The sequence below is a fragment of the Beta vulgaris genome, chromosome 6 (genome assembly GCF_026745355.1).
Source record: "Beta vulgaris subsp. vulgaris cultivar EL10 chromosome 6, EL10.2, whole genome shotgun sequence".
NCBI classification, from domain to species: Eukaryota; Viridiplantae; Streptophyta; class Magnoliopsida; order Caryophyllales; family Amaranthaceae; genus Beta; species Beta vulgaris.
In genome coordinates, this window is record NC_079207.1 from 20,679,688 (window position 1) to 20,688,191 (window position 8,504).

Genomic DNA, 8,504 nt, shown 5'->3' on the forward strand with positions numbered 1-8,504 from the left:
GCTCTACATATATTTAAATAAATACAAGGAGTTTTAGATAACGAGAAATTAGATATTCATTTTGAATAAACAATCTAAATTATTATATTATGTAAATTGAATATAATTTTTGCTACCTAACTCAAAACATTATAATTTTTTACCATTTGAGAGTGCTTGAAATATACCTCAAAATAAGATCCATTTACAATATAGTTTTACAACTCATGAAAATATATTTAACTAAATGAATGGTAAGACATTATGTTGTATTTTCTTTAGATAAATATAATAATAGTTATAACTATATTGTACTAAATGTGATTATTATAGCATTTTATCATAGGTTCAATTTACAGGATTTAAATATATTATCTTTCAAAACCTCATGTCTTACGAGTTCGGATCCTCTAGACTTTTAATAAAATTCTACAAGGTAAAGTTGTATATGAACCATACATTTTTTTTTTGAATGGATGACCATACATTTTAAATCAAGGGAGTATATTGGTGCAAGGGGGGAAATAGGGGGTGGATTTTGATGAGAGAAAATAGACGGGGTTTCGGAAGATAATATATGAGCTATTGATTTTTTTTTTTTTTTTTTTTGCTAAAGTAAGTAGATATATTATCAAAACCAGAACCATGCAACCTACAGCACATTCAAGTGAGGACAAACCAACTAGGTATTGATTTTTTATTCAATAGTTAACATTGCTCAAAATCTACATTGTGGAGTTCTTTTAGAACTCTAGAGGATCAAAACTTCAGCCTTACTCAACTGAACCAAAATATTTTAGTACTCCAACAAAATTATTAAGGAAATTTTGTTTGGCCAAACTTAAGCCGTTTTTTAGTGCCTCTGCTTCAGCTATAGCAACGTCGCAGTAGTGAGGATAAGTTTCAGTAAGATTGTATGCTGCTGCTATTACCAATTCTCCTCGGCTATCCCTTATTGTACATCCAGCCCCAGCTTTGTTATCTTGATTATTATGTGATCCATCAAAACTCAGAGTATAACATTTTGCACCAAACAGAGTTCCGCTCATCTCGCTCTTTTTTTTTTTTTTGGCTTTGTGAGTTTTGTTTGGGAGGTTGTTTGTTGCTGCTAATGGTGGAAATGTTGTTTACTTATAGTGTTAGAGATCATATAATATCTTTAGGATATTATTTGATTTTCCATAATGTAGGTATCAAAATTGTAATCTCTTAGTTATCCTAGTATATCTCTTTTTTTCTTTTTTTCTTTTTTGAAAAGTATCCTAATATATCTTTAGTTAGCCTTGTTATCTCTCATAGATTTGAAATAAGCAAAAATAAGGTGAATTAAACATAGTCTTACTCACCCTCCTGACTAAGAATAGTGACATCACCAATGTTTGGCCGGATGACGCAAGCTTGATGACGTTGACCTTATACCATTACTAGGAGGTAATTAGGCATTTTTGTAATTGGGTAAACAAGATCCAATCAAATGCAGGGGACAAAAACAAAGAAGTTTTAGGTATAGAAAGCTGAATTGTGGATGTTTCATTGGATTGGAGAAAGGCAGAGAGCAAAGCTAAAGTAATAATGATGAGTGGCATGGTCGGGGGACCTACGTACAGTAAACTTCATGAGTACGGATGTAACTTGTAAGCAAAACTGCAAAAAATTATATTCCAATCCAATTTAGGGTATGTTGAGTTCACTTTATTTTTGCTTATTTCAGATCCAATTAGATCAGATCAGATCAGAAAAAATAAGTTAAGATCAGATCAGATCAGAAAAAATAAGTTCAGATCAGATCAGATCAGAAAAAATAAGTTCAGATCAGATCAGATCAGTTCAGATCAGATCATGTTTATATTTAAAAACTCATTATTACTATTAAATATCTTTCATTACATATTAGTAAAAATTATACTAATTGAATATTAATAAAATACTCATTGAGACGAATCAAACAAGACTCCACATGACTATATTTTTTCTTATATATTGAGAAAAATCTAAAAGATTCTCTCTAATTGTGAATAGTGTCAAGATTCTAAGTGAGAAAGATAAAAAAATACAAAGGGAGTATTATTGTTTACTAGTACATTTGTTCAAAAGGATTATTATTGTTGTTGTTGTACTTATTAATTATTAATATTGGTCATTATTATTAATCTTGTTGTTACGATTATAAATGTCATTGTTATCATTATATTAAGTTATTTTGTTGTTATTAAATAATAGAAAATTAAAAGCCACGTGCTAAGAACATAAGATTGACGCAAAAATAAGAAATATATATAATATGATAGCTCAAATCCATGACAACGAAACTACTAAGTTCGGATTACATTTCAAAATAAGCTAAGTGTGAGATACAAATTATAAATTTAGATTCGGCACTTCTTCCTACCGAATTCCAAATCTCTCTAGTTATTTGAAGTTGCACGCTATTTATTTCTTTTATGCGCAAGTCATAGTTGTTTGTATATCTTATTTTATTTTATATGAAAAAAGAGTTGAGTCTGCCGACTTCTCAAGTGTGAAACATTTTTTTTAAGAGAAAGTGTGAAACATTGTATAAGTGCTCTTATAAATTAATGACTTGAGTTATATAATTATTTTTAGTAGTAATAATTATTATTATGATTATAATTATTATTGTTGTTCTTATAATAATGATAATAATAATTATTATTAATAATAAAAGTTGTGTAAAAGTTGTAATAGAAATAAAATGATAATAATAGTAATACTATAAAGAAGATCTTATAATGTATTGCATAATAATGAATTACAAAGTAATAATATAATAGTAATAATATATTTTATAAAAGATAAGATCTTGTAAATCAGATCAGATCAGAACAGACCAGATCAGATCAGATTAGATCAGATCAGAAAAAATAAGTTCAGATCAGATCAGATCAGAAAAAATAAGTTCAAATCAGATCAGATAAGTTCAGATAAGAAAATTTCAGGTGAACTAAACATAGCCTTAGTCAAAACTGATCAGATTGAACTGAATTGAAAACTTTTTCGGACTGGATTTAGACTCACCTCTTTGAAGTTCAGTCCTGTCCAAAATATATATATAATATATATATATATTATATATAATATATATATATATATATATATATATATATATATATATATATATATATATATATATATATATACAAATATGTTAAAAGGTGTGTGAAATAAAGTTTATGTGTCACGTGACGCTATGCTCAAATTTCTAATGCAAATGTTTTATTTCTACGTGTACTCCTCACTTTATAAAAAATGTGTAAGTGAAAAGTATCAAACACGTGACCTTTGAAATGAAAAGTTATAAGTTAACCATCAATACACTATGGGCCTCTTCTCTTCGGCATAAAACAGTTGAACTGAACTGAACTGAGCTGAACTGAACTGAACTGAGCTGAAATGAACTGAACTGGACTAAAATGAATTGAATTAAACTGAATTGAATTAGTTTAATGTAATAAATACTACCTCCGTTTCTTTTTAATTGTTACACTTTGACATTTTACACTATTCACAAATTGCACTTTGACCCTCGTTTGTGATTTATACATGAATAAAAACATAGTCATGTGGGATCTTGTTAGATTCGTATTAGTATGTATTTTATTAATATGTAGTTTTTATATTTTTTACAAATACAAAATTAGAGATATAAAGGTTCAAAGTAGTGCATCGGCATGCGTGAAAAGTGTAAGTGTACCAATTAAAAAGAAACGGAGGTAGTATATAATTAATATTTAAACAATAATAATATGATATGCAGTCTAATTTTAAATAAAATTAAATAAACTCAAATCAGAATTTTTCTAACAAATTCATTTCATTTTACTCTAACCCAACATTGTTCTAGTCATCCTTTCTCTTCTCCTTCCTTTGTTTTCTTGATTCTTGAATTACTACAGACAATTTCAAAAAATAACTTGATAGTCTTACCGAACGGATTAAACTAGTCACTAAATGGATTAGACCAATCACTGAATGGGTTAGAGAATGTAATTACTGAATCGATTAAACTGGTCACAAAATGAATTAAATTGGTCCCTAAATAGATTAAACTAGTTATTATATTAAAAAAGGTGGCATGTTCTCTTCTTAATATTATTAGGCTTGGACCGTGCCTAATTTTAATTAGTGAGATATATACCCATAAAATGCACTTTTACCCTAATATATCCTCGTAAAAACTCTTTAACATATACTCCCTCTATATACTTCCTCTAATTTTTTTAGTGATACCATCTCTTCACTTGCTAGTTTTTTTAACTACATTTTTTTTTTGACAAATTTTTTATGACCATTTTACTTTTTTACCCTTGTTTCATATACCCTTCAACTCAATTAATTATCAAATAGTGGGGAAAATGGGTAAATCCTTACATCTCCTCCCTTTTTCTCGCTCACACTCTCTATCTGTCTAAATCTATTTATTTGTTTCCTCCCTTTTCAATCGTGTTCAAAATCACAGCTTGCAACTTCCACCAAAAATGGAGAACCACTTAGGGTTTGTTCTCCCCAACTTATTTTCAGTTCAGTTCAGTTCAATTCAGTTTAGTTCAGCTCAGTTCAGTTCAGTTCAACTCTATTCTTTTATAACTATTTTGTTAAATATTATTATTTTGTTGGTCTAATTTATTTTACTAATTAATCTTATTATTATTATTATTATTATTATTATTATTATTACTATTATTATTATTATTATTATTATTTCTATATATTATTTTGTTTATTATAGCTTTACTCATTATTATTGCTATTATTATTAGGAGGAACATGGTCTAGGTCAAAAACACAAATAAACCCACGTTTTTTAGCCCATACACCAATCAAATTGCGTCAAAACGGTTTATGATGCAATTTTGTACGGACCGACCCAATCATTATTTTTATTACTAAATATTATTATGTATTAAATCTAATTATTAAAATAAATATTAACTTACTTCTTAGATATTATTGTTATTATATAATCATCATCCAGTATTAATATATTAATACAAATTATATAAAATAATAATAATTAATTATCATTATTATCATTAATTATTATTATTATTAATTTATGATTATTAATATTATTTATTTCTAACTATCATTTAAAAATATCCAAAATACTATTATTATTATTATTATTCATAATTAATTATTCATTATTAATACTTATCATTATAATTATTATTTAATATTCATATTCATATTATTATTTAAATATTATGTATATATTTATTACATTCAATTAAATTCAATTGAGTTTAATTCAATTAAATTCAATTTAGTTCAGTTCAGTTCAGTTTAGTTCAGCTGTTTTATGCCAAAGAGAACAGACCCTTACCCTTCAGAACCCTAATCTCGCATGTTCTTTCCTTCATACCATTGTTTAGTGCATCAATTGCTCTTCTAACATGGCTTTCGTCCCTCTAAGGGCCTGTTCTCCCCATCTTATTTTCAGTATAGTTCAGTTCAGTTCAGTTTAGTTCAGTTCAGTTCAGCTCTGGACAATACTTTTACTCTCACATATCACTATTCATTTCGGTCATTTCAGTTCAGTTTAGTTCAGTTCAATTCAGTTCAATTCAGTTCGGTTCAATTTAGTTCAGTTCATGACTTACGGAATCTAACATTGTACCGTTCGTCATTAATGGCACGTTGTTATTTGCGTAAAACTAAGGTGTATACGATGAAGTTTGAAAAGTACGATGGTATATGGTGAATTTTTTAAATTCTCGGGGTACCTTGTGAGATCTTTATAAGAAGATACAATCATTATGTGGGGTCTTAACTGTTCGATTCACCTCATTGAGTTGATTAGGAAAATCAAAATTTTATATTTTTACTAATATATAATTAAGATATTAATAATACAGTATGTGCATTGGAAAATGTGAAATATGAGAAATGAAAAATCTATTGGGGACGAAGGAAGTATTCAACTTTGTTTGTTAAATTATATCTCGTACTTGCGAGACGTATTGGTGCCCGTGTGAAATAAGTTTATGGAGTATTTGTGTAAATGCAGTAGAAAATTCACAATTTTCTCTATTTCATATTTTGATTTTAACAATTAAATGTTTAGTACTCCCTCCTATTTATAATACAATGCATGTTTATTTTTTGCACAATATTCAATATATACTTTTTGACTTTCAATATGTTCAATTCTGTATCAATGGAAAATATAAAAAGCTGATATTGTGAAAGTATACATTGAGGCGAATCTAACAGAATCCTACATAATCAATACATTTTTTGTATATTTTAACGAAAATATTTAATTGAAAATTTTAAATTTAACTTAAATAGAGAGAGAAACAAACACTATATTATGAGAATGATAGATTATTCCACTAACATTTATACTCACACTTAGTGATGGCCACTGGTGCGGGCCGTAGTGGGCCGGGATGAGATTTCACGGTCCAGGACCAGACCGTGAAATTCATTGGTTGGGCGGACTGGTCCGCGGGCTGAAAAATCTTGGCCCACACAGGTATGTTACCGGTTTTCACGGTTCGTGGGTCTCGTGGGCTGGACCGGGCTAACGGGCCGGCATGAGAATATTTTTTCAAAATTATTTAATCATTGAAATTATTCATTATTGTTACATAAAATCTTCAAAATGAATTGAAAATATATACAAATATTAATATTAATGAATAATTTCATTATTTTTAAATTTGATTGAATTATAATATATGCAATTTGATTAAAATATAAACAATTTGGTTCAATATTTACTTGGATTGGGTTGGTCTGGTTTATGGGTCGGGTTGGACAGGTCTCATAGTCTGGACTGGACGGTTTTAGTAGTGGGCTTTAGTGTGTTGGGCTCAAGAAATCTCGCCATCTCTACTCACACTCTTGACTAAGAATAGTGACATCAACAATGTTTGGCAGGATGACGCAAGCTTGATGACGTTGATCTTATACCATGATTCATGAAGGGTTTACTTACTGAGGAGGTAATTAGGAATTTTTGTAATTGCATAAACAAAGATCCAATCAAATGCAGGGGACAAAAACAAAGAAGTTTTAGGTATAGAAAGCGGAATTGCGGATGCTTCATTGGATTGGAGAAAGGCAGAAAGCAAAGCTAAAGCAATAATGATGAGTCGGCATGGTCGGGGGACTTAAACTACGTACAGTAAACTTCATGAGCAGGGGTGTAACTTGTAACCAAGATTGCAAAAAATCCATATTTCAATTCAGTTTAGTCCAAACTTATCAGATTAAATTGAAATGAAATTTTTTTGAACTGGACTTGGACTCAAATTTTCGAGTCCAAATTTTTTCCGGATTCGATTTGGACTCACCTTTTTGAAGTCCAATAAGTCCAGTATAGGACAAAAATATTTATATATATATATAATATATATAATATATATATATATATATATATATATATATATATATATATATATATATATATATATTACATATTACATAAGGGAAGGGGGGAGCAACGGTGTCCTCTTTTGAACTGACTATTTTGCCCCTCTTCCCTTTCTAAATTACAAAAGAAATCTCAATACCAAAATGGGGGTCAAACAAAGACACCGAAAATTAATTTTTAACAATCACTCAGAAATCACTTATATGAGGGAACTTTACAAATAACTCATAGAATTGAGAAAATCACGTTGTAAAATCACGCAAATCACTCAAATGATCAGGAAACTTTACAAAAACTAAAAATTAACTTACAAACTAAAACTAATATACTAGGACGTCAATACATACAAGAACATTCACAAAATTCACTTACAAATCATTGTTCTTAATAATCATCCACAACTACATACTCACTGCACAAAAATTACCTATAAACACAAATTTGAGAAAAACATAAGATTTTGACAGTGATATCACACATTCGTCCATCGACGATTTGCGAACTTTCAAATAGGTACAGAATTCTTTTAATCTTCAAAGTTATTTCACATTAGTCGACTGTTATGTAGTTGATAAAATGGAGATAATAGAAATTAGTTGAAAATGACTTTTATATAATTAGACTTAAATTTGATTCATTTCATATAAAATCAGAAAACAAGAGGTGTATGAAATTTGATTCATTTATGACACTATTGAAAAAGTTACAAATTTAGTTCTTTTTTTAAAATTCTAATATAAAATTTTTGCCCAAAACTTTTGCAGAATATCCATGTTCAGAAATAAATTTTGAAAAACAAAACAATATCAAACCTTTTTGCGAATAACTTTTGCAAAAATCCATGTTCAAAAAAAAAAATTTACATTAATTTGCAAAATCAGATTGTGTATGAATAATTTGAAATTTCATTTCATCCATAATTGAAAGTCAAAGTGTTCAAATTTAGAAAAGGAGAAAAATTAAAAAGGACCATTTCATGCGAAATTAGATTGTGTATGAAAAACTTAAAATTCCTTTCAAATATAATTGAAACTCAAAGTGTGAACATTTAGAAAAGGAGAAAAATCAAAATGATGAAAATTCTTCAATATCAATTTGTGAAATCAGAATTTAGAAGTTAGAC